Source organism: Neofelis nebulosa, chromosome 7 (genome assembly GCF_028018385.1).
Source record: "Neofelis nebulosa isolate mNeoNeb1 chromosome 7, mNeoNeb1.pri, whole genome shotgun sequence".
NCBI classification, from domain to species: domain Eukaryota; kingdom Metazoa; phylum Chordata; class Mammalia; order Carnivora; family Felidae; genus Neofelis; species Neofelis nebulosa.
Window position 1 is genome coordinate 111,628,444 of NC_080788.1, and position 21,874 is coordinate 111,650,317.

General features: G+C 40.7%; 1 long non-coding RNA gene across 1 annotated transcript; it reads right to left on the bottom strand.

Annotated features, from left to right (window-relative positions):
• Positions 1-2,632: 2,632 nt before the first annotated feature.
• LOC131517339 (uncharacterized) lies at positions 2,633-6,281 on the bottom strand. Its single transcript, XR_009264531.1, has 4 exons — positions 5,319-6,281; positions 5,112-5,222; positions 4,164-4,285; positions 2,633-3,101 (listed from the first exon to the last, which is right to left on the bottom strand). It is a non-coding gene; the product is annotated as an uncharacterized LOC131517339 (long non-coding RNA).
• Between the last annotated feature and the right edge of the window lie 15,593 nt (positions 6,282-21,874).

Here is a 21,874-nt window from a genome sequence, read left to right on the forward strand (position 1 = left end):
GGTACAAATGAATGCTTACACATTACACACTTAAATTTTTAAACATAATAAATAAGCCAACCAATTGTTAAACACAAGGTTTTATTGTACAAATATATTTTGCAAATATACCTTTGAAATGATAAAAATTGAAAAGTGTATATAAAGCTATGGTTGGCTGGGACTGAAAGGTGGCAAAATATCAAAGATGACTGAATTTAATTATTATCATGCATGTCTGGCTTTGTGGATAGGACAACACTGTTTGGATGAATAATATTTGAGTGAGTACTAACATGAAAAAATACGGAATTCACAATTACTCCCTAAAAGCTATTGTTTTAGTCCATTCAGGCTGCTGTAACAAAATACTACAGACTGGGTGGTTTAGAAGCAACAGAAATTTATTCTCACAGTTCTGGAGGCTGGAAATCCAGGGTGCCAACATGGTTAGGTTCTGGTGAAAGTCTTTTTCTGGATTGCAAACTGCCTACTTGCTGCATGGAAGGTGGGAGGGATCCCTCTGATATCTTTATTATAAGACACTCATCCCATGAGGTTCCACCCTCATGACCTAATGGCCTCCCACAGGCCCCACCTCCTAATACCATCACCTTGGGCATTAGGTTTCAGTCTATGAATTTTGAGGACACTCGACTAATGAGACCATAGCAGTTACATCTCTTGCGTTTGCTTCAAGAAAGTCACGAATTATTTTGTTGTAATTGAGTTTTTATATAATTTATGTCCTATAATAAAAAATAAAAAATTATAATTTCAAAGTGAAAAAAGTTGGAATATATAAATTACAGTATGCAAATGGCAATTTTTTGTTGTTGTTACTTTAAAGATGTACAACTATCTTCTCAATTGCGTGTTTTAATGAGAAATCTGCTGTCATTCTTTACTTCTCTGGGCATAATGTTTTTTTCTTTTCTAGCTGCTTTTAAGAGTTCCTCTTCATGACTGTGTAGCAATCAAGGTTCAAGCAGAGAATCAGAACCAGTAGGAGATCTATATAAAGAGATTTGTTGCAAGGAATTGGCTTATGCAATTATGGGGGCTTAGCTCGACAAGCCTGAAATCCACAGGGGGTCAGAAAGGGCACTGGAACTCTCAGGCACTCAAGCTGATGTCTACAGGAAGAATTTAATCTTCTGGGGACATGTTACTTCTGACCTGTACCTCGGGAAGACAATGGGAGCTGTGGGCCACTTCTCTCTCTGATCAGTTTACTTCATTCACTTCCAGTTTCTTTCTGAGGTTTCAGATCCTTCTGGCCTTTTCTCACTATTGCTAGAATCTGCAAGTCTACCTCCATTCCCAGGATATTTTGTGGAGATAAAGATGGAAATGGGCAACATTGAGAAACATACATCAAAAAAAGAAAGAAACAAAGAAACAAACAAACAAACAAACAAACACATATATCACTGTTCAGCTACTTCTGGTATATTGTGATCCAGTATTTTGTTTCAGAACCCTGAACAGAAACTTGAATGGATCTAGCGTGCTTGACATTGCTATCCCGAAAGATGCTGATGAGAGAATCAGTTTACTTCATGAAATTCATGAGCTGAGAGTCTATTTCTCTCTTAGGAAGAATTCTGAATGGAAATCTGGACGAGATCGTCCCTGAGGCCTATACATATGCTGCCATAAAGCCTGCCATGGGCTCAGTCTCATCTAAAACCAGAATATTACAGGGGCACCTAGGGGGCTCAGTCAGTTAACTGTCTGACTTCTGCTCAGGTTGTGATCTCACAGTTCGTGAGTTCAAGCCCCACGTTGGGCTCTGTGCTGAGAGCTCAGAGCCTGGAGCCTGGAGCCTACAGCCTGCTTCTGATTCTGTGTCTCCCTCTCTCTCCGCCCCTCCCTGCTCATGCTGTGTCTCCCTCTCTCTCTCAAAAATAAACATTAAACAAACTGTTTAATAAAATAAAACCGGAACATTATGTATAATTATGGACCTCTCCCTTATCCCTCCAACCTGTAACCCCCTTTGCTTTATTTTGAGGAGAAAATTTAATTTAGACGCCTCCCTCCATGATTCTCCCCTAACTCTCATTTTTTATCCTTAAATTTTTTTTTTAACGTTTATTTATTTTTGAGACAGAGAGAGAGAGAGCATGAACAGGGGAGGGTCAGAGAGAGGGAGACACAGAATCTGAAACAGGCTCCAGGCTCTGAGCTGTCAGCACAGAGCCCGACGCGGGGCTCGACCTCACGGACCGCGAAATCATGACCTGAGCCGAAGTCAGCCGCTTAACCGACTGAGCCACCCAGGCGCCCCTCATTTTTTATCCTTAAAAAGCTCACCTGCAGCAATAGCATGATTCCACAGAACCCCAGTTCTCCAGCCTCATCGTCCAGGCTTCGTAGAAGCACCATCACCCTGTGTGACACCCTGTGTGACACCATCACTGTCATTTCTCCCTCTCACCACCACACATCATTTGGAAACAAGAGCAACTCATCCTTAGAAGCCTGCTTTCAATGGGATGGAAAGTCCTGATAGTTTTCCAAAGCTACAAAGCAATTTCGATCTTATCCTTTTTTTCTTTAATCCTTCACGACTAGTGCATCATGCTTAATAAGAGAGAATCACCCAAGTTAGGAGCACAAATCTTATATATGTCATCTAAGCGGAAGATGTTACGTAAGCCAAGGCTGCTGTAATATAATACTATTTTAACAGGACCTTTTCAGTTGCAAGTAATAAAGAATCTTGACCCAAAAGGCCTCAACAGAGGGAGATGTAACATCTCACCAACAAGTCTGGGTGTAGGGCAGCCCCCAATTTCATTCCAAATTCAGCAGCTCAGTATTGTCATCAGGTCTGTCCTTTCCATCTTCTGCTTATCCATGAGTAGTTCAAGGGTCACATTCAGTCACAATGTTCAGAAGAACAGATGATTCCCTCCCTCCTGTGTCCTTTTTGAAAGCAGGGAAAATCTTCCCAGAAGTTCCTCCAGCATATTTCCCATGTCTCCTTGGCCAAACTGGTTGATAGTCACATCTCTAAACAGATCACTGGCTAGGAGAAAGGGCCTTACCAGGATTTATCTCTTCTCTAAGCACAGGACTGCAAAGAATGAGTGGAACCCAAAAAATATGGAGGCCTAGTGGGAAAAAAAAAAAAAGAAGAGGGAAATGGCTGTTGGGTAAGGAACCAAATGTACTTGAGATATCACGGCTGCCTAGAATTCCTGTATTTGCATGCAGCATGATAAAGCATAGAGAAACCTCAGTAAGTCTGTGTCTAGCCTAGAACTGTTATGGGGGACACCTGGCTGGCTCAGTTGGAAAAGAATTCAACTTGATCTTGGGGTTGTGAGTTTGAACCACACATTGGGTGTAGAGATTACTAAAAAATAAACTTAAAAAAAAAAAAAAGCTGTTACGGAAAACCCACTGCAACCCTAAAGAAACAAACAAAAAAAAAGTCAATAAGACGTTCCAAGATGAAAAATTAGCATCATGTGCATTGCAATAGTCTATAATGCACAATTATCTCATACACAATTATAAATACCCTTTTCTAAAGCAAAATTATGTAAGAGTGCAACTTGCTTTTTTCAAGAGATCCTGGAACTTTTACACACAGCACTTCCACTTGCTTTAGCGGCTAAACAAATCAGTATTACATCTTTCCATCTTGCTTCTGTCCTTAACAGGCTTATGCAACAAAAATGGCATATTGATTTCAAAATTTCATTTACAGTGGGTTGAAAATACTTAACAATTCAATCTGTCTGACCTACTCCTACATCCATGTTCCTGGTCATTCTCTGTCAATTACCTAATACACCTTTCCCTGCAAAATGAAGCCATTTTTTTTTATTAGATTTTTGCCACAGTTCTCCAACACCATTTCAACTTGCAGCTGTTCTTAGGAGATTGGAGGATACTAAAATTACAAAGAAAGGATATTGACTTAGGGATTGATTTTAAAATAACTGTGAAGCACTATGGGCTTAGAGGATGTTGAAGGATACTAAAGGAAATTATATTAAAATGCATTAAGAGGATAACTTAATGTTACTTTGTAAAGCTCTAACTTAAATTCATATTTGGGCCTCTTGACATTTCATAACCCAATGTGTAATTCCCGGTAAAATCCCAGAACGATGATTTTGCTTCACAATTTAAAAGCCTACATTCCCTCCCTTAGCTTTACTCACCATTGCACAAGGATCACTGAGTCAATGATGATTAACACTGGAGATGTCAAAAAGTCTCACACCTGTGCTGTGAAACACCTAATAATCCTTGGTGTAGGCCAATGTATTGTTTATGAAAACCGCTATAAAGCAATGTGAATAACAGGGGGAAACTGATTAACAAAATTAAAACAGGCAGAATAGTCATATTTTTTCATAGAAGAAGTGTGTGTGTGATATGGTCTCTCCCTCTGGCTAAATGGAAAGGATTTTAAAACGTAAACTCACAATCTCAGACCATTTATTTCAGATTACTGGGCCAATCAATTTAACTGTGAGAGACAGATTTGACATTCTTGTCAGAAAGAACTGAAAGTATAACTTAACGATTAAAGTCATTTGAATGCACATTTATGCTCCTTCCTGGCAATGTTTCTCTTCTACTTATACATTTGTCCATGGAACCAAATCCAGGTTTGAAACACCTATAATTATCCTGTAGCAGATCTGTCTGTAAACTGCCTTCGAAGAATTAAACTACCATATTTTATTTGTCAAATAAACTTTTATTTATAAATACTCACAAATAAAAATGAGGGCAAATCTGTTGCTATAATAGAAGTAGTCTGCTCTAAATCAATCTTAAAATATTTCCACGTATTCAGAAGTTGTATTCACCAAGCATCTCAGGCCACTGAATATAAGTAAGACTTGCCAAATGGACAACAACGGTCTTACAGTAATAGGCACGAAATGATTTTATCTTGTCAAAAAAATGATTTGGACGCAATACCTTAGCAAGACATAAGCCACACACTAACATCAAAAACTAAAGATGGGGGCTTACACTCTAGGAATATAGAGTAGATCAACTTTGCCTTATTCCTCCTGCTACTTAAGTACCATAAAAACCCTGACACTGTTTATAAAACAAACATAAGACTGAAAGGTGGAAAGAAGAAAGCAGACCAGCCAGGGATCTGAGCAACAACACGGTGGCCCAGTTGCCTGGATTTTCTTTGACGCCTCAGATGTCCCAGACTTGGAGCAAATGAAGTCAGCTGGCCAGAGATGCAACATCTAAAAAAATAGAAAGGGAATATTACCAGCTTGGTTCATTTGAGCTGCTATAACAAAATACCACAGACTGGGTAACAACATAAATTTATTTCTTACGGTTGTGGAGGCTGGGAGGTCTTGGCAGTGTCCTCACATGGTGGAAGAGGGCAGTGGATGCTTCTAGAGCTTCTTATCCGGGTACTATCCTCATTCGTGAAACCTTTTCTGTCACAACCCAATCGCCTCCCAAAGACACCACCTCTCAATGCCATTCTATTGGGCATTAGGGTTTCAACATATGATTTGGGGGGATATGCAAACATTCAGATGACAGCAATTACAAACAACTCCACACATATGAACTTGACAACTTGGATTAGATGGACCAATTCCTTGAAAAACAAAAACTACCACAGCTCATTTAACATTAATTAGATATTCTTAGTGTCCCTACAGCTGTTAAAGAAATTAAACTTATAGTTAACACCCCTCCCAAATCTACAGGTCCAGATGACTTTACTGGAGAATTCTACCAAACACTTTAAGAAGAGTTAACAACAATTCTACATACAATATCTTCCAAAAAACAGAAAAGGAGGGTATACTTCCCAATTCATTTTTTTGGTATTTTTCAATTTTAACTTCCTAAGTTTGATATGTACCTGACATATACCATTGTTTTGGTGGACAACACAATGATTTGACTCAATTCATTTTATGACACTAGTATTACCTGGACACCAAAACCAGACAAAGACAATATGAAAAATAATAATAATAACTACAAATCAATGAATGTACTTCATGAATATACGCAAAAATTCTTGACAAAATTAGCAAATCAAATTCAGCAATATATAAAAGAATTACATACATGACCAAGTGGGCTTAATTTCAGGAATACAAGACTGGTTCAGCATTCAAAAATCAGCATTACCTACTGTATTAACAGGCTAGAAAAGAAAAATCATATGATTACATCAATATGTAAAGAAAATGCTTTTGACAAAATTCAACACCCACTCATGATAAACATTTCCAAAAATAGGAATACAAGGAAACGTCTTCAATTTGGTTTAAAAAAATATCAAATATCTACATTCTAACATTATATTTAATGGTTAAAAACTAAGCTGCTTTTCCTCGAAGATTGGGTAGAGGATGTCTATGCTCATCATTCTTATTCAACACAGTGCTGAAAAACCTAGCCAGTGCAACAAGTCAAAAAAAGGAAATAAAATGAATACATATTGCAAAGGACCAATGGGCACGGACCAAAATGCTCCAAGAAAAGCCCACATTCTGTAGCCACAGGACCAGGAAAAAGAGCTTCCCAGAAGAACAGTGCCTTTGACCAAATCTACCCCACTCGAGGCAAACATCTCAAAAAGTCTACTCCCCTCTCGCTCCCCTTTTGCTTCCACTGTCAGACACTGCCCCTTTCCCTAACACTTCATTTAGAACCTGGGCTGCATCCTAGATAAAGCAGCTCTACTTTGGGTCAACCAAGCTGAATTTGGGGAGGATCTTTTGGCAAAAACTCCAGCTTTTACAGGGTCTCTGCCGTCTTTTCTGTCATCTTTATCCTATAAGGCAATCAAAGCTCTTTTTGTTTGGGCTAGACAAATGCCCTCAGGGCAAAGTAGCTTAAAAATGGCTTTCTGCTAGAATGCCTGACCAGATTTTCCCTTCATTTTTGAATCTATTCCTTAATCCTTTGTCAACTCTTAGATAAAAGAGTAAAAATTTCTCCTTAAAAGCATCAATCTTTCATTATTTAGATCTTTTTAACAAAAGAGCCTGTAGAATAACCCAGACTGCCCTTATTATAAACAGGAAGTCTACTTTTTAAGAACTTTGTTTTGAAGTATATCAGATAAAGAAAAACAAACAAATCCTAACTGTACAGCTGGATAGAGGTTCACAAGAAATCTATACTCCTGTAACTAGTATCTGAAACAATTATCAGTAGCTCAAAGGTTCTTTTCTTCACCACCTTTATTACCTCCTGCAAAGGGAAAAAGTCTCCTGACTTCTCTGTAGTTTAGGTTTGCCGTTTTTTTTAGCTTTATAAATGGAATCATAACGTTTTGAGACTTCTTTTGCCAATTATTTGCCATTACATCATATATTATTTATTATTATAGCTGTAAGACTCATCCATTTGGATGTAAAACAATAGTTCATTCATTCTCATCGCCATAGAGTATCCGGTTGAATGAATAAGCCACAATTTATCCATTCTACTGTTGATGGAGAAGAACCACTGAGTCAGTCACAGGGTATGCATATATTTGGTTTTAGGAGTACTTCCAAACATAGTTTCAAACTTGTACAAATTTAACCTCTTACCAGCAATGTAGGAGAATCCTAGCTCTTTGTCTACCCTTGACCAATTATTTTTAACCACCTGTGAAACCCTCAGTTACAAACAAACAAAATAGTATCTTCTGTTTGCACCCCATAACATCCAGGATCTCATGTCCCATTTAAAAAAAAAAATTTTTTTTTAACGTTTATTTATTTTTGAGACAGAGGGAGACAGAGCGTGAACAGGGGAGGGGCAGAGAGAGAGGGAGACACAGAATCTGAAACAGGCTCCAGGCTCTGAGCTGTCAGCACAGAGCCCGACGCGGGGCTCGAACTCACGCACCGCGAGACCACGACCTGAGATGAAGTCGGCCGCTCAACCGACTGAGCCACCCAGGCGCCCCTCATGTCCCATTTTTAAACTCTGGGCTCTGAGTTAGCAAGTTCAGTTTCTGAACTTCTGTCAGGTAAAAATGGGAAGTTTTCCAAGAGAGTTGAGAGTAGGGTGAAAAAGTATCAAAGCAACCAGATTAGGCCCAACATGGAGCTAAGACTCATGTCAGTAACCCAAAATTTAACTACATTTCTATGCTTGGTTCTCCCAGAAAAGGAAGGCCTAGGCAAGTAATCTGTGTTTCCCTGTTTAACACAAGTTCCCCAACCTGGCTGAGACTTCCCTTTGTTCCATGTAAGGAAAGTAACCTTGCAGTAACCAATCTGTTTCTACCTAGTATGACTTCCCTGTGTCTGCTTCCTTGTGCCTGTGAAAGTCTCTCATTTTATACAGCTTCTGGGAGACCTTTTCTATCTGCTAGATTGGATGCTGCCTGATTCATGAATTGCTGAATAAAAGCCAGAAGATCAGTAAATTATGGACATTTTTCTTTTAACAGGAGGGTAAGGGGTTTTAGAATGTGAGAAATATAGTGAGTAAAAAATGGAAGTTATTACTGTGAATTATGGATATCTGATTTCTTTGTTGCTTGATTGGAATTACCATCAACTGTGGTGTCTAAATCAGCCAGAGGTGTCTCTAGATCAGCCAATCCCGTGGAAGCTGGTGGGGCACAGGCTGCAGGAGGTGAAAGAATTCTAGTGAGGCAGAACAAAAGAGATAGAAATTTGGGAGTGGCAGGCAGGACAGCAGAGGAGAGACTGTCGGCCATGGGGCAGTGGGTGGGAGCTGCTTTCAAAGGGGAAGCTGAGGATGTGATGTATGGAATTTTTTTTTTTGGTAACTGTGCTGAGTTGTAAATAGCCCATTGGTTAGTTAGGGCCTATGGATATTTTGAGGTGGGTCACCTTATGGGCCTGTCTGTATTCCATTGCTCAAACCTTTTAACCACCTGTTTGTCTCAAAGCAGCCTCTACATCAACTACTTTTGGTTATTGAATTATTCCTTTATAACTGGGACCCCACACATATTGAATCATGTAGAGCTTTACTTCACATAAACATAAACCAGAGTTTTACTTTACATAAATCAGCTAGGAGAGTTAATTGAAGGCATTTGAATAACACTTCCACTAATTTCCTTGACAATATCCCTCTCTGCCCCTCCAACCCCAGGCTTTGATAAAACCTACTCTTACGAATTCTTACCAAATGACCACTCTCCAATTCTTTACTCAAGGAAGATTTGGGAACCTTGTTCACACGCTTCTGTACCAAATTCATGCCATAATCCTGGATTTCAATAGCCACAGTACATGGCTCATCCAACAGGATAGCTTTGTGATTAGGGTATCTATTTAATTCCAGTAACCTTCACCTAGATTCAGTGATGTGTTGTCGAAGCCAGTTCATTCCAGCTCTTCAGAGCTGATTGTTCACATCTCTTTCTAGTACTGCACTCAGTAACATGTTGGTAACTTGAAATCACCTTGGTGGCAGTATTTACATGATTAAAATCAACAAATGCTACAAATCAGGGATTTTTTTAATTTTTGAGGACCAGTTTACCAGTAATTGTTAGGATGTCCTTGGAACCACAGTAGAGGGGATGGCCATCTTGCCAGCGCAACCCAGTGAAAAGCCCCTGGTAGAGTGCCAGAATGAAGTGGAGGTCAACCAATCACCGAGCAACCTGATGAGGAAAAAGGCCCACCGGGACCTAAACCCCTGCAGCTTAAAAACCCCACCCCACCACACCTGGGGGCGACTTCCCTGACTCCTCTCTCTTCTCTCTCTCTCTCTCTCTCTCTCTCTCTCTCTCTCTCTCTCTCTCTCTCTCTCTCCCTCCCTGAGTCACAGAACCTCGCCCGAGACCTTAGTTCCCAAATAAAGCCTTTGACTGCTAAAATTTTTTAGCCTCTGACTCCTATCTTTACCCTGCCTTACGCCTGACCCTAACAGTAATGACTGCCTCTATCTCACTTCAACTTCTCGCATGCACATTCAGAAACAACCCGGGACTTGGTCATCAGCCGGAATTGTCCCACACCAGAAATATAAAACTAGAACATTTCATTCTTTAACCACCACCTCAACTCTCAGCTCCCACAGCCCTATTCCCCTATACCTTCTCTTCAATGTCACACTAGACCTTCAGGCTCTACTTGCGTATTGTCTATACATCACAGAGACAGAAAGGCTTCCAGTTGACCATGTGGTACTGCTTCCTTTGATCCTTCATTGAGAAACCAAACAAACTACTCAACATTTATCAATTATCTCCTGGAGTAATGCAAGGTTAATAACAATCCTATTTCTTCAAAAATCAATCAAAATTTGTTTTTACCTTCATCATGAAATGTTCGTGGTATCTTCTCTTCTTTATTTTATTTAATTAAGCTATACACATCCAGCATGAGACCTGAACTCATGACCTCGAGATCAAAAGTAGCATGCTAGGGGTACCTGAGTGGCTCAGTCAGTTGAGCATCTGACTTCAGCTCAGGTCATGATCTCGTGGGTTGTGGGTCCGAGCCCCATGTCAGACTCTGTGTTGACAGCTGAGAGCCTGGAGCCTGCTTCAGATTCTGTGCCTTCCTCTCTGCCCCTCCCCCATTTGCACTCTGTCTGTCTCTCTCTCTCTCTCTCTCTCAAAATAAATAAACATTTTGGGGCGCCTGGGTGGCTCAGTTGGTTAAGCGTCCGACTTCGGCTCAGGTCATGATCTCACAGTCCGTGAGTTCGAGCCCCGCATCGGGCTCTGTGCTGACAGCTCAGAGCCTGGAGCCTGCTTCAGATTCTGTGTCTCCCTCTCTCTCTGACCCTCCCCCGTTCATGCTCTGTCTCTCTCTGTCTCAAAAATAAACAAACATTAAAAAAAATAATAATAAATAAATAAACATTTTAAGAGAATTTTTTAAAAAGTAGTATGCTCTACCAACTGAGTCAGCCAAGGGCCCCTCTTTTCTTTTGTCTCTTTTAAATACCTGTTATCTTTTTTTTTAATCAAAAAGGTAAATCAATCAGGCAACACCATTCAGGAGGTTCTGAGTAACAATTCTGGCAGGAAATTATATACAAATACATGTCCTTATAATCTGAAAATGATATGTGTATTTGCAGGAATAAATGGAGGAGGACTAGTGTATTGGTTTCCTGTCACTGCTATAACAAATTACCACAAACTCAGTTGCTTAAAATGACATAAATTTATTATCTTACAGTTATATAGGTTAGAGGTCCTATACAAGTCTACCAAACTAAAATCAAGGTGTTGACACAGATGCATTCCCTCTAGAGGTTCTAGAGGAGAATTTATTTTCTTGCCTTTTCCAGCTTCTACAGGCTGCAATGGGATCTTCTCTTCGTATTCATATAGGGGGTGAATCTGTTCATATCTGCCAACAGATCTAAAGTGGTTTCTGCCTTTTCTCTTTCAGATGTGCCCTGTATCAACAGACAATTGATCAATTAACTTTCGAATGTCACTTAAAAAGAAACATAATACAGGGGCGTCTGGGTGGCTCAGTCGGTTGAGCGTCTGACTTCAGCTCAGGTCACGATCTTGCGGTCCGTGAGTTCGAGCCCCGCGTCAGGCTCTGGGCCTGCTTCCGATTCTGTGTCTCCCTCTCTCTCTGCCCCTCCCCCGTTCACGCTGTCTCAAAAATAAATAAATGTTAAAAAAAAAAAATTTTTTTAATAAAAATAAAAAAAAGAAACATAATACAAAAATAACAAAAAGAAATATAGAGACAGGAAATGGATTTATAATAATAAAAAAAAATAACAAAAAGAAATATAGAGAGAGACAGACAGACAATGGATTTCTAATGAAAATAGCTGTTCAGTCATACAAATATTCCCATGAGGAATGCCATTTCAGAAAACATCCCCTCAAGGGAACATTTGGGAGAAACATCTGCTTAAATACGATAAATCCTTGGATTGCGAATAACTTGTTTTGTGAGTGTCCCACAAGATGAGCAAACATTTCTCATAAATTTTAACTTGATAAACGAGCGATGTCTTGCAATACAAGTAGTACACGATGCTGCTGTACATCACATAACCACAACTGAGCCAACAGTTTTCTCTCTCTCTCACTGTGGGTCTCAGGCCCCGGTGATTTTTCAGAACGTTGGAAGGTGTCCACAACTGACACTACTGTATTTTTTGTCATTTCAAAGCACCTATGGACAGTCCTTTGCTTTTCCATACAAGAGTAAGCTTGGGAATGCTTTCCTTCACTCTAGGTGAGGCGGCCTGCAGATACAGATCCTTTCTTCTCCTGCCTTATTTCCAGTTACATTAAATACAGTATATGACAAGAGTTTATTAATACTGTGCTATAGTCAACATTTGTGTGAACGCGTACAATGGCCCCCATGTAGAAAAAGATTTCATTGAGCCAATAGATAACAGTGATTCCGTTAGAGATAGTGAAAGTTGTCCTACACAATAACCCTCCTCTCTCTTGTCTCCCTCACCCCCGTCACAAAGATTTTCCAAGTTAAGTAGAGGTTAATTGGTTAACTTTCTTTATATTTTGCATTTTCTTTATTATTTTGTATCATATTACAGTATTGTAATCAATTATATATGAATATTTTGGGGTTGTGGAATGAATCATCTGAGTTTCCATCATTTCTTATGGGGAAATCCACTTTGATATGTAAGTGCTTTGGATTACAAGCATGTTTTTAGAATGAATTATGCCTGCAAACCAAGGTCTTACTGTACTAATATAATACTGTGATGGTCCGGACATTACACATGGACTAAAGTACTTCTACCACAACAATCCCAAAAGGGGATTCATTAATTGGATTTGAAGGAGAAAGGAATTGAAAATAACTACACTGCAATAGAAAATGACATTTGTAAAAACTTGCTTTGTCATCATATACATAAAGAGCTTAGATACACAGCTAATTATGCTCACATGTTGCTTTGAATACCAGTTGCTAGGGAATGGTAATATCTCCCTATTCTAAAGCTAATTTACAGGTTCAGTCCTATTTCCTTATTTTCTGTCTTTGTGTCTTAGAAGCACAGCCACCAGGATTGATGACCTTGAAGTCAAGCCAAAATAAGTAACCCAACTGAAGCAGACAGAAAAAAATTTTTTCAATTACATTCAAGACATGTGGTACACACTCAAAAGATCTAACATGTTTGTAATTGGAGTTTCAAAATAAGAAAAGAGAAACAACAGGGTTGAAGAAATAGTGACTAAAAAAATTGCCAAACCTGATGACAGACATCAACCCACAGATTCTAATAAACTCTGCAAATCTTAGGCATGATAAAGATAATAAACTCATACCAAGGCACATCATAGTCAAAGTGTTTACAATTAAAGACAGAAAAACTTGGACGCAACCACAGAGGGGAGAAAAAGACACACTACCTTCAAAGATACAAGAAGACTGAGGGCTGACTTTTAACTAAAGCAGTCAGAAAATAATAGAATGACATCTTCAATGTGCTGGGGGAAAAAAACCTGTTATCCTAGGGTTTTACGCCCAGTGAAAATACCGTTCAAAAATTAAGATTAAATAAAGAAGTTTTCAGGGAAAAAAAAAAAAACAAACTGAAGGGACCTACTGCTATAAGAACTATACTATAGAAATACTAAATGAAATTCTTCAAGTTGATGGAAAATTAGCCCATTTTAGAAACACAGAATAGAAAGGAATAAAGAACAGTAGAATTGGTAAATGTGTAGAGAAACAGAAATAAGTACTAGCAGTTAATAATAACAACAATAATGTCTTGTAGGATTTATTACATTTGGAAAAGTACATGATAATAGTACAGTGGCTATAGGGTAGTTTAAAATGGAGTTAAAATATAAATTTCTTAATTTGGGGCAGAAATTATAAAAGTTTTAATTTTAAGTTATCATAAGTCAAATACATATGCATTTTTTAATCTGTAGGTCAAGGGTAATCACTAATGATAACAGAAGTATATAATTAAAACACAAAAGAAAGATACAATAATAAAATTAAAATATTTAATTCAAAGAAAGTGATAAAGGAAAAATTAAGAAACTAGGGTTCTCCAGAGAACAGAATGAATAGACTGTGTGTACGTATGTAGAAAGAGATTTTATTTTAAGAAATTGGTTCGTGCAATTATGAAGCCTGGCAAGTCTAAAATCTATAGGGTAAACCAGCAGGCTGGAGACCCAGAGAAAAGCCAATGTTGTGCAACTTTAGTTTGAAGACAATCTGCTGGCAGAATTCCCTCTTACTCAGGGGAGGTCAATTTTTGTTTTGAATAGGACTTCAACTATTGAATGAGGCCACCCACATAATGGAGGGCATTCTGCTTTATTTAAAATCCACCACTTTAGGGGCGCCTGGGTGGCGCAGTCGGTTAAGCGTCCGACTTCAGCCAGGTCACGATCTCGCGGTCTGTGAGTTCGAGCCCCGCGTCAGGCTCTGGGCTGATGGCTCGGAGCCTGGAGCCTGTTTCTGATTCTGTGTCTCCCTCTCTCTCTGCCCCTCCCCCGTTCATGCTCTGTCTCTCTCTGTCCCAAAAATAAATAAAAAATGTTGAAAAAATAAAATAAAATAAAATAAAATAAAATAAAATAAAATCCACCACTTTAAATGTTAATCTCATCCAAAAACACTCTCACAGAAACATCAAAAATACTATTTGACCAAATATCTGGGCATTGTGGCCCAGCCAAGCTGACCCATAAATTAACCATCATATGAACAAAGAATAGATGGGGAAAATAGACAATAAACATCAACATGGTAGACTTAAATCAAACTTCATCAGAATTTACTTTAAACATCAATAGTCTAAACATTCCAATTTATTTATTTTTTTTTTAATTTTTTTTTAATGTTTATTTATTTTTGAGACAGAGAGAGACAGAGCATGAACGGGGGAGGGTCAGAGAGAGAGGGAGACACAGAATCTGAAGCAGGCTCCAGGCTCTGAGCTGTCAGCACAGAGCCTGATGCGGGGCTCGAACCCACGAACCGTGAGATCATGACCTGAGCCGAAGTCGGACGCCCAACCGACTGAGCCACCCAGGCACCCCTAAACATTCCAATTTAAAAGCAAAGATTATACGATTGGATTAAAAGACACAAAGCTCAACTATGTGCTGTTTACATAATAGATAAGCTTTAAATGTAACAACACAGAATGGTTGAAGAAAAAATGGAAAAACTGCCATGCAAACACCAACTGAAAGAAATGTGGTTTCGCTAATATCAAAGTATCTCCCTCTCTCTGCCCCTCCCCTGCTCATGCTCTGTCTCTCTCTCAAAAGTAAATAAAACATTAAAAAAAAAAAAGTTTTTTTTTAAATATCAAAAGTGTGAGACACTGTGAGACAAGAAGTATCACATGAAATAAAGGGTGAGATTTCATGATAAAAAGGGGCAATTCAACAGAAAAGTAAAAATCTTAAATTTGTGTGCAAATTGTTTCACAATTAAAAAGTAAATGTTGACAGAACTATACAGGGAAAAACCCATAATAATTAAGTGCCAATTTTAACACACTTTTCTCAGTAACTTACTGAGTCTAAAAATCTCAGTCAATTTAGCCCTCGCTGCAAGGAGAGGACAGGTAAAAGACCTGGAAATCTGACATGGCCTAAGAATCTTGGTACAGAATCTTCTCCAGAGTCCACTCCAGAGGACCTGCTTCCAGTCCTTCTCTCCCTCCTGTGACCCTGCTGTCAAGCTGTCACCTGGAGATGCAGTCATCTTAAGTCTTGACTGGGGCTGACCGAAACTGTTAGAGGCCTAAGTTCCCCACTGGCTATTGGGAGCAGGCCTCAGTTTCTTGCCCAGAGGACTCTCCAGAGCATTGCTTGCTATGTCCTCATGACAAGGCAGCTGGTCTACCCAAATGAATGATGCAAGAGAAGGAGCAAGGAGGAAGTCATGGTGCCTTTTATGGCCTATTGACATCCCTCCACTTCTGCCATATTCCACTTACTAAAAGCTAGTCACTAAGTCCTACACTCAAAAGCAGGGAAATGTGCCACCACCCTTTGAAGGAAACAGTATGAAAGAATTTGTGGTCTAATTTGCTGCAGGAATACTCTCTGTTAAGGTTTTTTCCCTAAAATAATGTTTCTAAAAGTTATATACCCCAGCACTGGGGATAGGAAGATAAACAAGAAAGGCAGAAATCTTACAGAACTTACCTTCCACTATGACAAAACAATAAATGAGTATAAAAATTAATAATTTTAGATAGTGATAAGTGCTACAGATAGAAAAGGGTAAGTAATAGTATCAGGGAAGGTAAATAGAGTAATTTTTGACAGTGTGATTAGACAGGCCTCCCACAGGTATATTAACATAAATGAGATCATATACATTCTATTAGATAACCCAACTGTATCATCCAATAAGGCTATCTGTCTTAACCAGCTAGGGCTGCAATAACAAAATACCATAGTTTGGGTAGCTTAAACAGCAAACATTTATTTCTCATAGTTCTGGAGGCTGGGAACTCTGTCAAGGTGCCAGTCAATTCAGTTCTGGCGAGCACTTACTTCATGGCTTTAGTGTCCTTACATGGCAGAGAGAAGAGAGCTCAGGTCCCCCTCTTCTTAGAAGAACACTAATCCCATCATGAGGATCCCACCCTTGAGACCTCATCTAAACCTAATCACCTCTCAAAGGTTCCACCTCCAAATACCATCACACTTAGGGTTAGGTCCTCAATACTTGAATTCTAGAAGGTCAAGTTTCAAGCTGTAGCAGGTGTCTTTCATATCTATACACTAATAGCTTTCCTTTATTTATTTACTTAAAATTTTTTTTGTTTATTTATTTTGAGAGAGAGAGCAAGTGGGGTAGGGGTAGAGAGAAAGGGGAGAGAAAGAATCCCAAGCAGGCCCCACAGTGTCAGTGCAAAGACCAATGTGGGGCTTGAACTCACAAACTGTGAGATCATGACCTGAGCTGAAATCAAGAGTTGGATGCTTAAACCAAGTGAGCCACTCATGTGCCCCTCTACACACTAATATCTTTCCTTTAAAACTATATCCATCTTGATGAAAATTTGTTTTCTTCCCCAATTGTAAACAATGCTGTGATTAACACTCATATTGTATCATATGTGTATGTATATATATATATATATACACACACACACACACACACACACACACACCTTTGTGTGCATGTATAAATATTTCTATAGGATAAGTGCCTACAAGTGAAATTACTTGGTCAAAAAAAGCACGATTTAAATTTTAGATAACATCACTTCAGAAAGGTTGTAAAAACGTACACCTCCTCAAAAAAGGGTAAACACTGTTTCTGTAGTAGCTGTCAGTATAAACATATATATCAAAAGATTTTATATCAAAAGACTTTATATACAGTTGACCACTGAAGGAGGTGGGGTGGGGAAACGACCCTTTGCATAGTTGAAAAGTCCACATGACTTTTTAAAATAACTTTTGACTCCCACTATTGGCCAGAAGCCTTACTGATAATATAAAGTTGATTAAACACATTTTGTATATGTATTATACACTGTATCTTTACAACAAAACTAGAGAAAAGAAAATGTTAAGGAAATCACAAGGAAGAGAAAATACATTTACAGTACTGTACAGTATTTATTTTTTTTTTCAACGTTTTTTTTTTTTTTTTTTTTTTATTTTTGGGACAGAGAGAGACAGAGCATGAACGGGGGAGGGGCAGAGAGAGAGGGAGACACAGAATCGGAAACAGGCTCCAGGCTCCGAGCCATCAGCCCAGAGCCTGACGCGGGGCTCGAACTCACGGACCGCGAGATCGTGACCTGGCTGAAGTCGGACGCTTAACCGACTGCGCCACCCAGGCGCCCCAGTATTTATTTTTAAAAAATCCACGTGGACCCATGCAGTTCAAACCCAAGTTATTTAACTGTATTTCTATTCTCTTACAGATGGGCCATTCTCAGTCTTCATTTTATCTGATCAATCTGTTAACATTTAACATTGTCCCCTCTTCCACAAATCACTTTCTTCATTTTTCTCAGGCTATATGCTCTCCTGGTTATCCTTGTAGCACACTACACTCCCCTTTTCGATCCTTCCTCCTGGTTCCCCCCATCTCCTTGAATTTGACCATTCCCTTGGTCAAATGACATGTAACTTCACAGAATGAAATACCACATCTCCAACTAGATGTCTAAGAGACCTCTAAAAAGCATCTAAAGCTGCATTCATAAGCTTAACTCAAAAACCTCATCCTTTCACAGCGTTACCTTATTTTAACTTAGTAAACTGCAACTCCATCTTTCCAGTTGCTCAAACCAAATCTTTTTTCTCTTACATCCCAATTCCTCTCTTCTTTCAGATTTCTGCTCAAGACAGATCCTGCCTCCTACCACTGTTCCCCATACTCCTGGTTTGCCTCTTTTTTTAAAATGCCATGTCTTGGGGCACCTGGGTGGCTCAGTTGGCTAAGCGTCCAACTTCAGCTCAGGTCTTGATCTTGCAGTTCATGGGTTTGAGCCTCACGTCGGGCTCTGTGCTGATAGCTGAGCCCGGAGCCTGCTTTGGATTCTGTGTCTCCCTCTCTCTCTCTCTCGGCCCCTCCCCAACTCCTGTAGTCTCTCTCTCAAAAATTAAATAAACATTGTTTTGTTTTTAATGCCACGTCTCAATATCTAAAATTAGGGTGTTTCTTTAATTGCTCATGGTCTCATACCTTAGAGGAGGGTAGGAATTTAGCTGTTATGGTATCTCCAGCATCTAGAGCAGTTTTATGTTGCTGTTGGCATAGTGGTGACTCAATAGTTATTTGCTCAATAAATGAGTGAACGGTACAGGTCATACATAGATATAATTGAAAAGCAGGCTGATGAAGTGGCAAACGCAATAAATTTAGAGATAAGGCATCGAGGGTTGGGGCTTAGCCTGGGCACAGCTATGTTTAGGCAATTTATCCTTCAATGTTGATTTGTTCACATGTAAAATGGGGTTTATGCCATATTCCTCAGCAAATGAAGCAGTTGATACAGTATTTGTTTGGATTGCAATACACAAGTTTCACCACTGGCAACACCTAGGAAAATATGCTTCGAGTCTCCTCTTAATTTCATCTACTCAGGTATAACACGATTTGAATGTACATCTTCAGAGTCTCTTATATACAGTACACTGTACCTTTAAAGGTCCACTTGTGCAAACTTTTGAGAATAAAGGCAATTACTGGGGAAAAAATCGCCAGTCTAATTCCACTATGGTGACGGCTACACAACTATGTATATATGCTAACAATCATTAACTGCACACTTAAAACAGGTGAATTTTATGCTATGTAAACTACATCCCAATAAAACCGTTAATAAAAACCCCCCAAATAAAGAAATGAATCACGTTCAGTAAGTAAGCTCTGCCATCGGTTAGACACGGTTTAGGAAAGAAACCCCGGTATTTGGTAGAGTCCAAAGTGACCTGAACAACCTGTCTTCAGAACTGCATTGGGATAACTAAGCTGAAAGCTGTAAGAACCTAGCCAGGTTCCTCCCGCAAAGAAAGCTTCATACTCGGAAACTGGCGGTACCAGTCCTCACGAGATGCCTCCCTCCGGTCCTGTTCTGCAAGCAAAACCCCATCTCACTTCTGCAGAGTGGACGCCTGCGGGGAGGTTGTCTCTCTCCCCCAACACCCCCCCCCCCCGCCCCACACACACACGTGGGTCACTTGGAGTCTAATTCAAGTAGCGTCCGTCCTCTCCAACCCCAGATCTGCGCGGGGAAGCTGACGACCCTTCTCGCACTGACCGACCCCCGAGGTTACCCCGGGCACTGGGAGCCACGCGGCGCTCCAGCTCAGAACGGCCTCGCACAGCGCATAGGCTTCGACCTTGGCCAAGGAGTCACCTGAGTTTTTAAAACGGTTACGGGGGCCGCCCGGACCCTCCGACTTGGGGCTGTGGGCGCCACCAGAGCCTGCCCGCGCGGGAACTCGCTCAGAATTCCCCCGGCGTAAGCACCGCGCGCGCAGCCGGGAACGCCCTGGCCGCCAGTGCCCCGCTCCCGCGCGCGCGAAACTGTTCTCCCGCGAGACCGCCCCTCCTCTGGGTTGGGCTGGAATCGCGAGGTCCCCGCCCCACACGAAGGCGCGAACTGAAACGGCTGTTCCACCCTCCAATCATCTCCGCCAGCGAGTCACCAGCAAGGTCCTCTGCGTCTTTTTCGCCCACTTCCGCCTTCAGCGTCGCTCGTCTACCTCCCCGATTACGAGCGTCTTCCGTTCCCGCCCCGCGCAGCATCCCCGGCGCAGCCCAGTTCGGCGCGGCGCAGGCGCAGTAGTGCGGGTCGTCCGCACCGTAGCTAATGACGGGCGGGGCTGCTGCGCGCAGCCCGGGAAAGGATCCCACCTGCGTTTTGGCCGCATCCATTGTAGAATCTTGAATGGGACTCCTGCCCAGGCACGTGGTTTCCGTAGAAGCAGCTGCACTTGTCGCTAGCATGTGTTGGGCCGCGGGCGAGCGTTCAGAGTAGGGTGGTCCTCATGGTCCCTCTTTTGCGGAAGGGGACACTGCACATAGGCCCGGAGAGAGGTTGTTGATCTCCCAGCCTTTCACGCCTGAAAATGGCCCTTTCATTTGAGGGAACGGTCTCCAGACAGAAAGTGCCTGGCTATGCCTGCTGGCTCCTGTCTTGGGTTAACAAGCTCCAATGGCTCCTGTCTTGGGTTAACAAGCTCCATTATTCTGACCCGAAAAATGTTGCTGCTAGGCTAGTTGTATGATTGGGAAAAGATGGGATACAATAGGCAGAGAGGGAAAGGTCAGGACCTGAGGTCTCAGGGTGAGGAAAAACACCTATTTTGGAACAATGCTGGGAGTGTCTGACCTTAGCAAACTCCCTCAGGCATAAGGTTCCTCTTTGGAATGTAACAGACACCAGCTACTCCCCCTCAGGATTCCCTCAGGAATTAGATCAAAGACCTAACTAAAAATCAGTACCATAAAACATATGACCCGCAAGGAATGGTATGGTCATAGACATAAAATGGAAATGAGCCAATCAGCAATGGACAACCCAGCTCGTAGACCTATCAAGCCAGTTAGGGTAGAACCTGAGAAGGAACAAGGGGGAAGAGAGAGAGAGGGTGACCAGAACCTTATATAACAAAGGTCCCTGCCTATTTTCCGGGGGCACTCACTTTGGAATGCTCCCTCTCTGTAAGGAGAGCTTTCTTTCATACTATTCTTCCTTTCTGATCTTATACTCCAATAAACTTTTGCTTGCTGCTCACTTCGTGTCCACCTCTTCATTCTTCAAAGCAGCGAGACAACGAATCCTGGGTTTTGAAGTAAAAAAAAAAAAAAAAAAATCCTGCAACAATTGGGGCTGCCTGAAACCCCAGAGTCACAAGTCAGAAATCCAGGCCACACTTCCTAATTTAGAGGTCAATTTTAAAATTTTTTGTTCAACCCAACACTTGACCAAGGGTTATAAGGCTGGTTAATAACAGATAGGCAACAAGAACTTTCTCCTTCCAGGCCGCTGCTTTCCCCACTGTTAAGAGTTTTACTGCATGCTAAGTGGAGGCCCATAAATTTACCATTTCTCCTCAAACTCATGCTGTCTTCCATTTGCCACATCCCCAGTCTTAGACCTAGAGTCACTTTCTACTTTGGCCCCTAAGAAAATTCATCAATCCAGTTGACCCCTCCCTATCCCACAAACGAAGGAGATCTGATTGCTTAGCTAGTGGATCTGGTTGTCATCGTTAACTCTACTTTTGGTCATTTGGGCAGTTTCTAGTTTGGGGCGATTATCAACAATGCTGCCATAATCTGTAAATGTCTTTTTGTGGAATCTATTACGCATTTCTACTAGGTAGGTATATATGTAGGAGTAGAATTGCCTGTTTAAAGCCATGCATGTATTCAGTTTGGGTACATGTGAACTATGGTAGGCAGAATAATGGCTCCCCCAAAATGTCTATGTCCTGATCCCTGGA